General features: G+C 42.0%; 1 long non-coding RNA gene across 1 annotated transcript in view; it reads left to right on the top strand.

Moving 5' to 3' along the window:
• The first annotated feature begins 612 nt into the window (after positions 1–612).
• Positions 613–18,561, top strand: part of LOC112576701 — a 39,042-nt gene continuing 21,093 nt past the window's right edge. Inside the window, exon 1 of the long non-coding RNA XR_003101880.1 lies at positions 613–1,096. This is a non-coding gene — a long non-coding RNA (uncharacterized LOC112576701). The remainder of the gene's footprint in view (positions 1,097–18,561) is intronic.

The following is an 18,561-nucleotide window of genomic DNA, read 5'->3' as shown; positions in this document are numbered from 1 at the left end:
CTGTTTAACGCTTGGGTTCACTTTGTCCTGCAACTCTCCCAAAAAGAAAGCCTGTAAAAGCTGACTTTATGGCACCCATTTCTTTCTCTTCCTTCCCTTTTTTTGCTTCTCATTTTGGGCTGTAAACTGGACAAATTCATGGATCCCTTACATCTTGCGGGGAGGAAAAAAATGAGTTCATTCCTGATCCGATTCCTCTTAGTGCATTCTGGGACTGCAAATTATTGGCATGCTGCCGGAAGTGGATGGAGAAACGATCTCTGTGACCACGCATGCGCTAAATGAAAATCACGCGCAGTCAAATGACGCTCAAGCGCCACCACCAAATGGCAAAGACGCAAGAAACACGTTCATGTCGAGTTCTCGCCCCTGCTGCTCAACGGAATAAAAAAAAAGGGGGCGCAGTTAGGATGGGATATTTCTCTCTCGGACCAAATTAGTGGTAAACAAACATTTTTCTTTCTTCTACTTTTACATCTAATGCATCCGAGGCGAAATCCATTTAATAATTATCAGTTACGGGACAACAATATTTAAATATTCATTATATATTCTCGTTGCCATTTCAAGTACTTTCTTAAAACAATTTTCTGAATATTTGTTTGAGATGAAGTGAAATCTTGAAGCGAAATCTTGAAGCAAACGCCGTTCTCAGAGGACAAATTTCTGGATATTGCCGGATTCGAGTGTGGAGGGTCTCGCGTTCACATGAGTGTAGCCTTTTTTGAGAGGGAGCGAAACGCGACTCTTTTGCACGGAGTGAGAAAAGCAGATCCGACTGCACAAGGGCAGAGAACCGGGACGTTGGGCAGCGGATCTGGACGGCGTGTAAGTCAATCAGGGGGAGGAAATTGCCATATTGAGTGGCCGGGCTCCTGCCTGCACGATGCACGTTGTTCCGGTACGATATTGAGTTTTTATTTCCGTCCTGCCTCTGTCCTACACTTTCCCGCCAAGTCACCGGCACGTCTGTTGCCGAAACACACCACTGGCCAGCGCGAGGACTGCAGGATCGATGTCCTGCCCCCCGGGGGTGGTGTGTGGGGATAGGGGAGGTGGAGGATAGTACCCAGGTCTTGCTTCTCAGTGGCTGTGGGTGAGTAGGGAGGTACTTCAAGGGTGTGTATCTTATGAATTTTACTTATTTATATTTAATTCTCTTTCTCATTTCTTATTTCTTTCTTATTTTTGACTTTTTGTTTTGTTTACTTTTTTGTCATTTTGTTGTTTCGTCTCCCCCCCGTTTTTTCCCTTTCTTACTATTTCTTGTGTGTGTGTGTCTTTAGTTTCTTTTACGATGTTCGTAGATATATTTTAAACTGAAGCACTAGGTTATCAGATGAAATTAGACGAAGTAAATACTACCTTTGCTTCAACAACAGCAACGACAACAACAACAACAACTTGATCATTTTACTATTTATTCATGCATGACCGTAACCTCTGAGTCATGATCCTCCTGTTCGTCCCACGTACTTTCAACTTTAAGCTAAGAGCAGTTGATTGGTCGGACAAAGTATACCACAGGGTAAGCAGGATAAACTTCTGAGTGACACTTGACGTAATCGACGTGAACAGGGCGAGGTCAAGAAGGTCGGGGTCATGAACACGTGACTACGTGGCTGGGGACAGTGAGAGGGAAGAGGGAGAGATGCTGGGTGCAAGACGCGACATTTTATTGGCTCGTTTATTTGTTTATATTTTCGAAAAACATAGTGTATGTCGTGATGTGCGCCATTTTGTGCGAGGTTTTGTAGGTGTGTCGATTCTTCTTATCTTCTTTTTAAAGCCTCTGTGACCGGTAGTCTGGCTTTTTTGCATTCTTGTTTCTAGTATCGGTTTCTATTTATACCGTTCATAATATTTAGATTTTTTCTTCTTTGTGCTCGATATTTTTCTCTTGCTTTCTTCATTTTCCTCAATCTCTCTTTCTGCGTTTTTCTTTTTTTTTTTTTTTTTTTTTTTCTTTTTTTTTTTTCTTCTTATTCTTCTTTTTTTTTTTTTTTTGTTATTTATTCTATAAATATGGCATAACCTGTAAAATTTTAGCTTTTAAATGCAAACCATTCAGGCTGGTCTTTAAATTGAGATATGGAAATTGTAGAAGTATTCGCTTAAGATTAGTGAGCGGACGATTATGTTTCATTGTTTTTGTAGTAGAATTAATAAAATAAAAGAATGTTGGAGGTTATGAATTGTGGTATTTATCCGCTGCTATCTTCTCGTCTCTCTGTCTTATGTAACAAAGGCAAGTGGCTCAAAGTATATCGGGTAAGGGGAGCAATAGTTCCTGCCAGGTAGTGAGGCGCCTAGTTAAAATTTGTTCTTATTCTCTGTCTTTCTTCCTTTCCTTCTTGTTCTTTAGCAAAAGTATGTTCTACTGGCGAGACAGGTCAAAAGGACCCTCGGAGATTTCCCCGTGATAGGCTGGTGACATTTAAAATAAATGTACACCTTCTTCCTTATTTTAGTCCTCTTTCCTCGTGTTTTCTCCCTTCTTCTTGCTTTCTTTAACTCGGTCTCTTGATATAAATCAATTTCTCTCTTTCTCACACTTTCACTCACTCCTAATATCCACTTCTTGCGGGTAGAGCAAACGCCAAGTTATTTTGTCCGCGTCTTGCCCCAGAATGCACCATCTCGCAGAACACACACACCGGAAGTACAAATGATAGGTGTTTTCCTTCAATCTAAAGTTCGTCCCCTCCTTTCCTTTGTCGCTGCTTTTTTTTCATCCTGAGTCCTGGCTCTCACACCACGACCTTAAAGTTTGTGATCGGAAAATGAAACGTTCGATTTTTTGCGCCTTGACGTCAGACTCCATGGTCCAGCGCCAGGCGTCGCTGCTGACCAGGCACGTGCACCGGTTGACAAAAGGTCACGCAAAGCTTTCAGAGGTCATAACCTTGTCTGTTTAAAAAACTCGCCAGAATCAGGTTTGTTGTTTGGTAGATATGCGGAGTAGACAGTGGTGAGTTCGGGAGAGGGGAAGTGGTGGTGGTGGATGAAGGCAAAGAGAATTATACGCCGTTCCGATATAAAGATTTTTTTCAGCATCATATTATTTTTTTTAAACTTATATAGCGCATTCCCTTGCCGTTAGCTAGCTTAATGCCTTTCACAAAATAGAAAAAAATAAATAACTAATAAATTATATTTAAGGTATTATAACCGTATCAATTGTATTTTGTTTTTTAAGTTCTCGGTAAAAATGTTTTTATGTGCATTGTTAATTGCTTCAAACTGGTTTAGAAGGTTTTATCCGAATTTCAGAAGTTTGTGCTTGTTCGCTGTAAGAGTATTGCAATTTTTTCGGGGTATTTAGAGATGGTCATTCCCCAATATCACATGCGCTTTTATGCTCTGAAGACAGCTCTTTCCTTTGAATTGGGTTAAAAAGCTATTTCGTACATGTTATCCAAAATTTATTAAAACAGCAGTGGTATGATTGTTATGTTGAATTAAAAGTCTAATGGCAAGTAATATTATTTTTTAAATGATAGAATAGTTCAAAATACTTTTGTTTCAAACTCGGAGTGAATTTAACTTCCGAGTTTTCGAAATGCGCGCCTGAAAACATAACTGTGTATAGAAAGAAATAAAAAATACAGACATTTAGCACGTTCGTGCTTACTTTGACATTTTAAAGACCACAACCAACAGGAAAACTTTGCTTATGTGTTAATTAAGTGGGTCTGTATTCAACCCAATCATTAGAAAAAACAGTGCTGCACCCCTCTAGACCTTTAATGATCCCACAACTCTGGCAGATGTGAGAGAAAGAGCACTCTTCATGTCTTCCAGTCCTTGACAGCCCCCAAAATTCAAATAGAAAGGGTTCAAAAGGTCATGTTTTTGTAGGAGCTGTTAACTCGGAAAGGCTTATTATGTTTATGTAACAGCCTGTGAAACATTAATTCTATCCTTTAAACTTCCTTAAAAGTTCAGATACCTATTCATCAATTGCTGGACACAACTGAGTTATCAGTTAATGATATGATGGACCCGCCATATCCTAAAAGGCTAAATCAGTTAACTGGTTTTGTTCTTTGTATCCCATTAACTACAGAATAGTGCTTTTCTTACATCTTTCCTCGTTGCAGCATGACCACATGTAATGATATTGCTCCATTAATATATTTTTATTTACATTCTAGGGAAGACGAGCGTGATGTCACAGTCATGATGTGACACTATGTCCTTAATGATGTAGCTTTTATGTCCCACCATGTCCTTGTTGATGTAATCTTCATGTCCCACTATGTCCTTGTTGACGAAATCTCCATATTCTTGTCTCTTCCTGTCATTTTGTATCCCTGTGACAGTCCTTTGTTTCAGTACATTCACAGTTTGTTGTCTGTTTTTTTTTGTTTGTTTTTTTTTTTTTGTTTCATAGTTTTGGTTGCAAATATCTACTCAAAATCTTTCACAAGGCGTGACACTGCCAGTGAAAACTCCCGACACTTGTAGACAATGTTCTTGTTGCGCTTCCATTTGTTGTCCCGAAACTTGACCAGACCTGCTTTGGATGTTCCACAAAACCTTCAGATTGAATTAAAATTGCATAGCTGAGCAGTATTCCGTATTTCACTTTTAAAAAATATTAATAAGACAAACTCACTTCCGTGGCTTCTTCCACTTCAACATTTCTCACCCACTCTCCCTCCAAAACATCCCTAAAAATCAGGAATTCTGCAAACACCGCGAAGATAAGGAAAATAATTTTTACCCATTAAAAAAAGAGCAGGAATGTAGGAAAAACTCAGCAAAAGATGATAGTTTTATTCTACAGGGATCCATCATTTCTGCGCACCGTTCCTCAGCCAACAAGCGATGTCCGATTCGCAGGGCTGCATCCTGCCGGATTCCCGCCACTCGCGGCGCGCGCACGCTCCCTTCCGTTGTGTGCGCCTGCGCTTCCGAGTAAGCGCGGGAAAGCATTAGGCCGCTCGCTCCGACGCGAGGAATATCGCGGCAACCATGGACAGACGACTGGAACCGAACTATTTCCACGACCTCTGCTCCGACAAAAGTCAATCCGCGGCGGAGGATAGCTCGAACCCGCGCACAGCCGCTGGTCGCTCCGCGGTCTTCTGATCAGAAATTCATCTTTAAGCCATTCCTACGGTGAAAAGTTCTTTTTTCTCTCCAGGAAGGAAGTAGGGCCCGGCCAGCGTTGCTGCTCCGCTATTCGGCGTATTGATCTCTGGAGAGGCGAGAGGAGAAATCGGGGTAACGCGAGAGAGCGGTCTTTTTTGTTGCCAGTTCCCGCTAAAGGAAAGCAAAGGACTGGGCAGAATGGTATACATACTTGTGAGTTTTTCAGCCGGTGGGAAAACACACTCGGGGAAAATGATTTTTCGGAATTTGCTCTGTTAATGGAGATTAATGGAAGTCATTGTCTAGAAACCCGAAGAGGCGGACACTGGAGATGGCATTAGATATTCGGCCCTTGTTTGCTGGAAAAGAGTGCTGGCACCAGGTTTTCTTTTGAATGCCCGTATGTTGGGCAAATGAAAGGGTTTGATATTGCTGTTCTATTTTAGGTGGAGTAAGACGGGCGCCATGACTGTGGAATAGGTGTCAGTGTGCGAGGGAATGATGGGGCAAGCAGTGTGCGCATGCGCGTGTATGTCTGCGTGCGCGTCTTAAACACGTGTGTGTTTTGGGGTTAGTTAAATCCAGGTAGTTAAATTTTATTCTTTTTTTTTTCGTCGAATGTCAGTTTAACAGGTCTATAACTGCAGTCGGACGCTGGTACTTTTAAAATGTATAACAAGAAGATTTATTATTCATTTTTTGCATCATCATCATTATCATCATCACTTTTTCTTTTTCTCTTTCGTCTGTCCTCTTGTAACATTTAGCGCAGGAAGAGTAAAGATCGAAAGAAGAAGAAACAGTGACAAAGAGAGGGGCCAGACGATTTTGTTTTGTTTTGTTCTGTTTTGGTTTCTTGTTTTTGTTTGTTTTTTGTTTGTTTGTTTGTTTTTTGTTTGTTTGTTTGTTTGTTGCTTTTGCTTTACTTTCTATAGCAGTAAACTCTTATAGAATAAGAATAAAGAAAAAAACTGTTGCGGTATGCGAGAAATTCGAAAATAATGATTTCAGTAAAGCACTTCTGTTTGTACGAGCTTGAAGGTTCATTTAATAGTGAAGTGTTTCGATGATTTTACTTTAAGAGGTGAGAGAAAGGAATGAGGAGGGAGATGGAGTTTGTGGAAATAACTCACGATGGTCAGCAGATGTGTGAAATCAACAATGTCCCGAGACGAGATGTGAACCAAGCACATACTGTTCTGGCTGTACTATTAACAAGTGAGTGTTTTAATAATGGGTCACCGGTCAGCTTCAATGTTTTCTTGCAGCAATAAAAAAGTTCAAAGTTTACGCTAAATTAAATGTTTAAATAAAGGAACTTAGAGTAGGGTTCTGCTGACCTAGGGAAAAGCAACAAATAAAAACACAATCGCAGAAGCTGAGAATTGAGTTAGAGGACAGGAACAACATGGAGTTGGAAAAAGGAGGTCACGTGGAGAACAAGAACGCTGTGACGTCACCTTGTTCCCTCCTCCCCAACCCACCCCACCCCACCCCTCGATTCCAACTAAAAGAGTGGCCTGGGGGTTGAGGTGGGGGTGAGTGCATCCGCCGCGGTTTCCTCCCTTTTGGTTGGATCTCTTCTGTCGAGACTGAAGCGCACCGGAAGCGGTACTCGTGCATGCTTGGAAATCTGCACGTGCATCGAGGAGAGACAATGGAGACAGTTTCATTACGAGGGTGACGCAAGCGTCGCCGTCCTTCAAGAAGGGATGCAGCGACTCACCCTTTCCCCCGTACCCGACCTTCCACCCGCCCTCTCTTCTCCCACGACAACTGTCTTTCGGTTCTTTTGACACTGACCGCACTGTCTTAGCCGTCATTGTTCACTTGTACCCTCAGACCCACAACAAAAGTGAACACATTTCAGAAGGACTCGCAGTTATTTTGTGAGGAAAGTCCGTCCTTCTGGACTCATCGCATGTCCACCTTTTAGTCACTTCTAGTATTTTACTTTTAATAATATTATTTCAAATTACATTCATGGCGCTGTACTTTCCGATTTTTTTCTGGGGTGGGAACCCTGTTTTAAAATGGCTTCTGCGTTTACTTTAATTTATTTTAAACTCCAGACTCGTTTCTGAAATCGTTACCGGATGTTACAAACCCATCACAGGTTTTCTTTAATGTGTTGGCAAAATCTCCCGAGTGTTCTTGATGCTTTCAGAAAATCGTCACATTGTTATTGATATGTTCACAAAATATAAACAAGTGTTATGTGTTCACAAAATGACTAAAAGTTCTTGACGAATTCAGAGAAACCACCACAGAGATTTTCAATGCGTTCACAAATCCTCTACATCTGTTCTCAACATGTTCTCAAATCAGGACATAGTATTGTTTTTGTGTTTTCAGAATCACCACGAAGTGTTCATGACAAGTAATTACTATACACGTGACGGTGTAGACTAACCCCAGAACTAATTTGAATTTTAATTTCAACCTGTCTCATGAAATGTCACTCACGCCTGAAGAAGAATTATGTCACTGAACCATTCAATAAATTTTTCATCGTAAGTACACTTCAAAAAATTAAAATTCATCACAAACAAAATTATATTTAGCAAAAGTAATGTTCTAACTTAGACATTGCCCGTTACTACTCGCAACACCTGCGTCAGGTGTTCCAGTTGCTATGAAAGATTTTTTTTTTTTAATGTTCCACTTGTGCCCGGGGCTAGTAAAACAATCCTGCGCTCTTGCAGGTAACCCCATTACCGGCTTCCTGGATGCTATAAAAAAAAACAGGCACTAAAAATGTATTTAAAAAAATAGTAATTAAACCGCTTGTTAACGTTGCGTCGACCAAATTCAACCCTCGGATAATGTATCAGTAGAAAGGAAGGGCCGGGGTCACTTTTCAGTCGATTCTTTTGATATTTTGATGTCCGACTTCCACAAATAGCTTCTTGCAATCTAGCATAGCACAGAGTTGTATAGAGAATAGAGGATACTCTTCTTCTGGTGGTCATGCAGTACAGGATGGTGATGATGGAGTTCGTTACTGGAAGAAACATCAAAAGAAAAAGCAGTAGTAGTTAGTAACAGTAGTAGATGTAGTCTGCGCTTGTCCCGAGGGCAGTGTGTGTGATAATTTATTTCTTCAGCTTTTCACAGCTTAGTGAAAAAAAAAAGAAGCAGTGGTAGTAGTTCGTTAGTCTTAGTAGCAGTTTTACCATGTGGATAATATAATACCACAGGTGGATGGCTGTCTTGTCTGCCAAGACCAACGCGAAGTTGTCCGTTGTTAGTCTCGGCGAGCCGTAACAATGAATGTGACTAAACCGGAAGCTTTGTACACTCCTGCCTCGTTTTAGTAGTTAACTGGAAAAAATCGTCTGCCAGCAGTCTAGTAATACAAGGTCGTGGTACTTCCAGCCGTAGTAGTTACAATGAACAGCAATAGTAGTATAAAAGTAGAAGTATAAAAACGATTATAGTCAGGTAGTAGGAGACGAAGCAATGGATGTTTTGTCATGGTAGCTGCAGAATTGTAACAACAGCAGTACTACAGCAGGAACAACATCTACAGTGGCGTGGTTGCTGTAGGTAGAGCGCTGGAGGGCTGATACATGCACCGCGGACAGAGAAGTGGTTGATGAAGGTATAAACAGGTGAAGAGGGAGTATTGATAGAGGGAGACCACTCAGCCAACGAGCTGTTTATTGATGGTAGCCTTCCGTGGAGGAAATTCGTTCTGCGTGTGCTTAAAACCTCTCTCTCTCTACCTGTCTCTCTGTCTCTCTCGTTCTTTCCTTTAATCGGAGAGAAATCTTTTTCCTGGCGCTAAATGCTCTTCATATCCCTCCCAACATCAAACCCGTTCTTGTCCAATTTCCCTCACCCGCCAGCGGCAACGCAGTCTTTGTTTTCTCCCTTTTCTTCTCGAGTTTCTCCCTCTTTCATCCACCTCCGACACCTGACTGACGTCATTAGTTCCGAGCTAGAGAAGGAATCGAACTTCGCTGGAAAAGAGTTCCTTCCGCCTGCTTGATGGCGGTGAAGGTTTGCTCTAATCTGCTCATGTTCTCTCCTGGGACCGGGGGATGGCGTGCTCACAAAATGGCTTTGGAAATAAAAAGTTTTAAAAAAGTAACCATAGCAGGTTGTAAAAGAAAATAAGAAAACTAAACACCGATGAAGTGCCGTGGCAGCGAAGACAAGGGTTTGATCTTTGGCTGACTTTTTGTGCGAACAATGTTAAGAGGGGAAAAAAATCCAAGACTAAAACCGCCCTCGTCACTTTTTTTAACTGTAAGAGAAGCGCAGAAAAAAATGGAGTAAATATTCAGTAACTTCTTTCTTTACGCGTTCACTCATGCCTGCATGTGTGCACATGCATGGAAGTCCTGGTGTGAATGTGTGAATATTACATAATTTTGTTTTTATTTTGTGGTTTGTTTGTTTGCTTGTTTGTTTGTTTTTTGTTTTTTGTTTTTTTGTTTTTTTGTTTTGTTTTGTTTTGTTTTGTTTTTTTGACTTTTGAGAGGCGATATTGCGTGCAATTACAACAGAGTGGAAGAGGCGCACTTGGGTCTGGAACAGTGTCTTATAAACCTTTCTATGGACAGAATGAGAGAAAAGAAGAAAGATAATCAGTCAGGAATATGTAGAGAGAAGAAAGGAAAGACGATGGGATATCAGCGGGTTCAACATGCACTCACCCTCTTCCTCCCTCTCTCTCTCTCACACACAATCAGGCATGAAAGGTACCCGGATCGAACGACACAAAGAATGACCACAGCGAAAATTGCTGCAGCTTGTCACAACCCGAGAAACAAAAGTCGGGTAGGTTATACGTTCCAAACACCTCCCCTACTTCTCTACTGTGTCCACGATTGATGTTAGGGTTAGTTATGGTACCCCATCTGAGAGGAAAAGTCCGAGGTTTTCCTGCAATTTCCTACCCGTCATGTTTGGCGCGCGGGCTACCTACCGGAAACTATCGATTTTGGGGGAGGGAGAGAAAGATGGGGTAAGGGATGGAGGGGAAGCGTGACGAACTATTTTCTCTCGCGTAAAGCTCGGCAAGAACCTCCGCACCACCTCCCGGGCCGCCCCCAGACAGCCTTTCTCCGCTGCCAGCCTCCTATGACGCTGCTTCACCCGAAAATATTAATCTCACTTGTCCATTTAATGCTCTGTAAATCAGACCCAACTCCAGACGATCGATCTAAGAGTCGGTGGTTGAAAGGAACCGCCTACTCTGCGCCGAGGTGATAAAGAACTGCGAGCTTTTACCGGGGCCGGGTGCATCTAGGAGCGGACCCTCGCGCCGTGTTGGGACAGGAAGTTCTTTTTTGCTGTCAGTTCTCGGCTGATAAAAGCCGCGTAGTGAAATTTCGTGTTGCTGCTAATTTTTGTGGAGCTGGCGGTGAGCTGCCTTTTGTGGGAGTGTTTTCCTCTTTGCATGCAGACTGTACCTTGCTGCCGTCTGTGTGCTTTACAGTATGTGTGAGAAGCGGCCATAGACTCTCGTGTTGAGAAAGGATGAAAGGAGTAGTGGTGTGAGGAAAAAAGTACTCTCTTTCTCTCTTTTTTCTCTTCTTTTCTTCCTATGTGTGCATGTACAGTTAGAATCGCGCATCCTGAGTGTCAAGTTCGAATCTGGTCCGGGGCACTCTGTTCTTTTTTTTTTTTTTTTTTTTGACGATGTTATTATTCATTATTATAAAGACCTAGTGTTTGTTCGTGTGCGTGTATGCACGAGCGAGTTCACCTGTGTGTGCTCCAGAAAATTATTCTCCTTAAAGTATCTGCTGCGTTGTTCCTCTTGTCCTTCAAAGTTATGAAAGTTTTGTGATCCCTGATGAGTTAGTAACTTGTTAAAATAAAGCAAACTGATGAAATCTTTACCTCGACTAAAAGTATTTCATTTCTCCTTTTCTAATTCCCTCTATGTCCATCACTCATCGGCTGTCTATAGGTGCAAACGAGACAGACAGTCGGACGGACAAAGCTGGGAAAGACAACTATTTTATTTCCTAACACACGCAATGCTCGTTCTTACAAATGATGCGTGTCGAGAGCGGGGAGAGGCAAAGTTTAGTCGTCCGTGGAAAAACCCCGATTTCAGATCCTTCCTCCCAAACAATGACTGCTTAAGAGAAAAATATCCTTAAATGGGATCCAACAGACGAGGCGAAAACAGTTCGCTCCAAATAGAGGGTAAGGGGAGGCAAGCGTGGAGGACGGGGAGAGGGTTGTCTCTTCATTTCGGATCATAAATTGACAATCCTGACAATCGAGACTCGGGGGTCGAAGATGAGGGGGCCGTCTTCTTCAGAACTTTTAGCAGGGCGGGAAATGTTTGAGCTTCCTGAACCAAACTAACGTTCGCCTCGCGGACCCGACTGCGCGCGCTCTTTGCCTCACGTGCTGCACGTGCAAGGACGATTGCGTGCTGCGTGCACGCGCGTGCGGAGACCTCGTGCGCGTTAAACAGTGCTTCTTCATTAGTGGCCGGCGCGTGGGGGCCTGACGACGGTGGCCGTCGACCGCTTTTGTTTATGGAGCCGATCGCTCGCTGCTGGGCGTCCGGGCTGTCCCGCCAACATCACCATCCCCATCCCTCCGTCTCGTGTCCCGCTTTCCTTTACCACCCCTCCTTCTCTCTCTCTCACTTCTCCCCCTCTCTCACATCAAACTCCGTCCGAGCTTGCACCCCGGCGAGGCTTTCTCACGCCCCTCCCACTCCTAACACCTCCGCCCTTTTCTCGCTTCCAGCCCCCGTCCCCCCCCCCGAGCTCCACTTCCCAAGTCCTTCCTTTTCGTTTCATGCTTGTCTCCCCTCTACAACGGCGTCGCCACCTCCAGTCTGTCTGGCCGCACGATTCTGTTTCCGGTCTGGAAGCCATCTTGGTCATTCATCATCGCCAACAGCGAAACATCTAAACTTTAGTTTTTCTGTGTTTTTTTTTTTTTTTTTTTTTTTTTTTTCAAGTTAATGACAGCAGGAGTCACGATTCATTATTGCATGAAACAAAACTCTGAGCCCATCCATCCAAAGCTTCTTGCAGCGCCCCCTTGTGAATATGTGTGCATCGATGCGTATGTCTGCATGGACGCTAGCATATTTTTTTAAATGTTAAAACCGTTGCTTTCTTTCTTCCTTTCTATTTACCTCTGCACTGGCTGAGTATTAATAGGTTACTACAATAATATATTACCGTTTCTTATGCACGCTCAGTTGTACCCAAAAGAGATAGATATTTAATTTATCAATTCTTCATATATATATATATCTAAAAATAGAAAGTTGAGAATTTCTTTCTACAATCCATCTTCCCAGGGTTTATTTTTAAAGATCGTTTCCAGCTATTTAGTGTAAGAAGATAAGAATAAAGTTTCCGCTGTGTTTGCGCTTCTTCGTGAAATTGCTAAATTAGAAACTGCCACTCGACACCAATTTGAATATTTCTTAATTTCCTTCGAATACAGACACGTGCGGAGAAGTGCAATTCCCTCGAATGTTTTCGCGAGGAAGACTGCGATACTTCACCCGAGTTTTTAATTTGTCATCTTTGTCAGTCACCATGTTGAGCCCTTAACTTTTGACATTTGATGTACTGTCACAAAATTACAGTAGACAATTTATTTTAAGCTGAGTCAGCCGCTGAGGCTGTGTGACAACAATCTACTCTAGCCTCGTAATCAACTGTCACTTCTAAACAGAAATTAGTTGTTGGTGTCTAGGTGAAAAAAGTCACGTGATCGTTCAGAAATTATAAATGATCTTTATATTTCAGTCTACTCAATTTACTGTCGTTATAATGAGGTATTCGAACGCAATCTTTTATTATTATTATTATTATTATTATTATTATTATTATTATTATTATTATAGCGCATACTCACGCTCGTAAGGAGAGTGCTCTTAGAGACTGAGACAAGAATTAGACATGGACAACAGAAGAAGGCATGGAAGGATGAAAACAGTATTGATGACTAATTAAAAACAAATATAGAAAACGCAAAGAGGAAAGAGGCAATAAAAAATTAGTGTCATGATGCAGCAGTGGAAGAGGAGTAAGGAAGAAGGAATAAACAGGAGAGGGGATGGTTGACAAAGGACCAGCATCGTGTGGACTGATGTTCGAAGTAATGCTCAAGGAAGAAGTGTGTTTTCAATACACATTTTAAAGATTCAAAGGTGAAGAGGTGGTGGATATGGAAGGGGAGAGAGTTCCATTGTTTTTCTGCACTGTGACTAAAAATCCTGTATGTTGTTATTTTGGTTGCAGGAACAGTGAGTATAAATGTTCTGGCGATATGAGGAGCTGTGTGTACACTATGTTAAGATGCAGTATATTCAATTTACGAGTTATAACAAGGTATGCGAACACGACAAGATCAGATGATACTAGTGCCTGTCTCTGTTTTTTGGGGTTTTTTTTAAGCATCTGGATTCATGTAACATTGATATCGTTGGCTCCAACTGCGTGTTTATTGGGTAACACCAAAGAAGTCCTTTTTTTTAAATGGAATAAATTAAGAAACCGCATTAATTGAATTTTCCAGACTAGTGTGGCAAGGGAGGGAGAAGATTTGGGGGACCGTTATGTGTTGTTGTAGAAGTCGGTGGTGGCTGAGAGCCACGGTGCAGGTGAGGCGACAGGCCTTGCAAGGGAGGTAATCGCTGCCGCACTGTCGCCGAGCGACACAAGAGGCGGTTCACGTTTCAAGACCGTGCACTGATGTCGTCTGCTCTTCATTCACTGGCACAGGCCTCCAGTCCTCCCCACTTCCTCTCTCTTTCAACTCGTCACGGCCATCAACCGCTGACAAATTCACAGTTTCTTTCTCCGCCACGCATCTCGCCCTCTGTTTTTTTTTTAAACAGCCAACCTGCATTTTCTGTAATTTGTAATCATTAAGCAACTCGTAGTTTACTTCTACAGACCTTTACAATGTTGTTTACTACCCTTTGATACCCTACTCTGTACTTGGGAATTGTGGGATTCTAAATTCACGTGCAAAGACAGGTAGATGAATGAAGACTGTGTGTTTAAGGTTAGGGGGCGGGGCTACACTTTGACATTTTATACTGTGAGGTGACAATAATATGTTAAAAGTTGTTTATGGAAGATGAACTACTGATAATCATGCGGCTTAGGGCGATTAGCAACAAGAAGAAGAACTGATAGTCTAACAATCTAAATAAATACATGTATATAAATTATCAATTAACATAATATATATCTCTAAAATAAAGATATCTAGGCATTCAGGAGAAAAGTAGTTCAGTCTGTTTCAAGCTGATTTTCTTCTTTTTTGTTTAGATGCTGTGTGACATTATTATGTTGTTAGTAACAGTAATAGATTAATTGTTAATATACAGAGTAATGAAGGGGGTTATCCCATGAATTGCTTTTTCTAAGTTTAAGAGGTTTGTTTGTCATTTAGATTATTTTAGAGAAAACTAACTTGTTTTCAAGACGCTCAGTATCAGGGTTACTCAGTTTTACATTAACTGGTTTGTTTGGATTTTTTAAAAAGCTAAATTGGTTATTGTATTTTTTTATTTTGCCTCCTATTCTTGTGTCCCTCTAAATCTCGTATTCTCATTAAAGTTCTCTATTTCTCAAGCCATTTTTTTTTCCATCCTACTCTCTTTCCTTCCTTTCACTGTTGTCCTCAATACTTCTTTCTCACCTAGTTCTCCTGTGTTTTTCTTTCTTCGATTGCCTGTTTCTCACTGTAATAAGCTGCAGCAGGTTTCATATTGTTTCGTATGTAAGTGATGTCATCTTATAATAAGTCTTATAAGTCTTGTAATAATCTGCGAACAACGAAGAACAGCATTCTAGTTCTACTATCGGATGGATGAGTTTGTTGACATCTTCGCGTGGATTTTTTGCGGACTTTCTCCAGTCTGACCGCTGTCTACCATCAACTGTCTTCACTCTCCATCTCTGTGGCTTCAGCTGAAGGTCTAATGACTCCATTGTTCATCTTAGCTGTCAGCAGATCAACAGTCTCCCTTTTCTTTCTTTCACCTTCATCTCTGGGGGCTCCAGGGTGCCATGTGTGATTCGTCTTACATCTGAGAGGGTAAGTGTGCGTAGAACTCGTTACACACTCTTCTTTGTTTCTCCTATTTCTTTCTATCGCTGTTTCTACTCTTTTTCGTCCCTCTCTCCCCTCTCGACTCCCCCCAACCCACCACACTCACCCACGCACCCTTTAAGTTCTGTTCGTCGTCTGAGGAGGAAGAGCTAACGTCAGGACCGTCCTGTTGGCCCTCGTCTCCTCGTCTCGATACTGTGCGCTGGAAGTGAATGGTGCTAGTTTGGAGCGGGGCAGACGTCCTAATGGCAAATATCCCCCGTCTTCCGGTGCCTTCAGTTCCAGACAGTTTCCTGACTCGGCGTATGCATCCTGTTTCTTGGAATGGCGAATAGGGTTTTTAGATGTGACGGGTTTGGATTTTTTTTTCCTTTTTATCAAGGGAAGGTCCACTTGGTTTGTGAAATTTGTGTGTGCTTGCTCACCTATGTGAGGTGTGTTTGTGTGCGTGTGTAAGTTGGGTGGTTGTGCATACATACATACAAATATATTTGTGTTCTTTAGAGAGGAGGCAGATGACAGAAGAAATACATCCACAGCTATTAACAGACAAGCCAGCGAACGTATAATTAATGGATCAATGAATTTAAATTTCTTACTCATCTTGCCATGAACACATGCATAACTGCTACTAATCCTACTGAAGAGCATATAAATCTTTTTCTGCCCTAACAATCAGAAATAACAGCCTTTTTAATCCTACGAAATTTAAAGACAAATGTTTATATTATTCTTGTCAGACATGCATACCTTGCTAACCTTGTACAAACGCACAAATGTTGTTTAAAGTGTTATGTTGTTATCTTAGATTGTGAACTGGAATATTTCAGCTGTCACATTATACTTGGGTAGTGGGTGGCAGGGTCAGATGGGACGACAGGTAAAAATGTTAGTCTTGCACAATATATTTGTCTTTCATTGACATCAACAGTTACAGGATGAGGTGTCGCCTTCATATCAGAACTCGCAGCAGACTCTCGGAGTGAGTTTCAGCAACTTGTGGTTAGTGGCTTTAACAATGGGAAAAGACTGTCGGTTCGAATCCTGCTCAAATCTACGGCTGAAATTAACCCTTCTCCTCTGAGCATCCAGCAGAAACCTGTGAATGTTTATCAGGAAGCGGAGAGGTGGCAAAAACCAGAGTGTAGTGCCTTGTCCTAGACACCATGGCCATCACCTGTGGTCAATATGATTTAGACAATGTTTCTTCAAAGGCTAGTTCACTTGAGAACTTATTTCGTATTATATTTGCTTAATTCACTAAAATCTGAGTCCGGGACTTTAAAAAAAAAAAGGTCATGACCTCTTCTTTCTCTGACAAGGTAAGCACTTCTGATAAAATGTATAATAGATAATAAATATGAAAACATCGTCCTCAACAGCCGCCAGAAAAAAAACTTTCTGGAGCACGAGGGTCACGTGACTCACGCCAGCCATGGCATTAACAGCCGTCAAACACGCGTGCTTGACAACCCCCATTTTTTAAAACCGAAGCTCATCAATTAAATAGTTATTGTTTATAATTTTGTTTAAATCACCACATGGCATTTTAAGTGATGTGAAAATGGCTACTGTTCTCATTTTAATTGTCCTCGCCACGAGCCGTGACTCCAGTTTCATCACATTTTCGGTAAGTTTGTATTAAAGACCCTGGTTATTACACCCTCCCAACTCAACCGCTATTTTTGCACATTCCTCGCAGGGAGGCTTTAGAAAAGTGTAACAGAATCATCGCAGGCGGTGCGAGGAAGAAAATTAGCGCCGACTCGCCATCAAAAGTCGGGTTTGAAAATGTCTGGGAGTTGAAAGGGGTCGGCGCAGGAGTCAGCAGTATTGACGAGGGAGTAAATTGACGGTAATGACTAAATGAAGGGTTGAGAGCGGCGCAGGACGTGTGAGCGGTCATTGCAGGTCACGAGGCCAGAAATTACTGCAGCGCCCCCACCGCCGTTTGTCGACTCCTAGGGTGCTTGACCACCTCTTCATGCAGCCGTGGAGGGATGTGTGTGGGGTGGGGAGTGTGAACATTTCCATTTGAATGTGTCTAGCCGAAATTTTCTCACCCCTGAAAAAATAAACTGTCAAAAATATTATATAATATTCAACTACTTGTGTCTAGATTTGAACCCTTGGTAACGTTCTGCCATCTGCTTTATAATCTTCATTTTCTCCATTTTCTTTAGTATATAAAAATGTATATTAAAGATAATATAATAGAGTTTTTAAAACATGACACTGGGACAAAAATATAAATTTTTAATAATGATGGTGCGCTTGGCTGCAAAGTTTGTTGAAACCCGTGAAGCTAACAGCAAGATTTTCAAAGCTGCTCCTGAAAAGGAAGGAAAAACATAAAAGTCAGTGATTTATTGTTTTTTAATAAGCTTCAGTAATTTCATATGTATTTTTAAATGTTAAATGATTAAAAATGTCAATAGACTTGCTTAACGGGGGAGAACAGTATAGTGAACTTATTGTATAGTACACATCGCTCATACGTCGCAGAGGGTTAGAGTTCACCCCGAGCCAGCAACGAAGAATATATCATGACATAGCAGCCAGCCCTGTAAACAGATGCCACATACAGCTCACACATCGACATGTCTGGCATCAAATATATAACAGGACAGAGTTCACCGTGTCCAAAATTTTCTTGGACGCGAAGACGAATGAGTCTGTGTTGACAGAGATGGTAAAATAAAAAGAGACAAAGAAAAAGAATTTGTGGCAAAGTGAAATCCGTCCTTTAGTCTGAAGAGCTGACTAGTCGTCATTAACAACAGCTGACCCCTCCACGACCCAGGGGCCATAACGGAGGTAGAGTTATCTCTCGGACAGCGAGGAGGTCGAGTCAGGATCCTTAAACACAGACAGACACATACCTTGAAAAACTGCAGAAAACCAGAAACTACACCCTGCCCACCCTTCTTCTTGAATGTAGCTATTGACCAGAGGTTAATCTAACCTCGGAGGCAGCTAGTACCTACGATTCATCCCTCCGGTGCTCCCTCCTCCCTCAAGCTTGACATCATCTCTTTGACTGACACGATGCATTAAAGAGAGCGGAGATGGCGGAAATAAGAGGTGTGATCCCCATGGACTTCTGCCGCGAAGCATAAACACACGCGCGGTCCGCGTGCCAGAGAGAGGCTGGCAAGTGGACACAGTGGATGAAGGTGATGGGAGGAAGGTTAGAGACAGAGGGGGAGGTAGAGAGAAAGAGAGAAGGGCAGCTGTACGTGTGGGCAAGCAAGACCCTTTTTTTTTATCGACATCCAAGTAGCAACATTTTCATTTTCAACAGACAAATGCTCCTGCGAAACGACATCCACGGCCTCCGACCGACGCGCGCTTCCGGTCGTCGAGGCGTCGTCATAGCAACGCGTGTTCTGA

Source organism: Pomacea canaliculata, linkage group LG12 (assembly GCF_003073045.1).
Source record: "Pomacea canaliculata isolate SZHN2017 linkage group LG12, ASM307304v1, whole genome shotgun sequence".
In the NCBI taxonomy this organism is placed as follows: Eukaryota; Metazoa; Mollusca; class Gastropoda; order Architaenioglossa; family Ampullariidae; genus Pomacea; species Pomacea canaliculata.
This window is presented reverse-complemented; position numbering and strand designations above follow the sequence as displayed.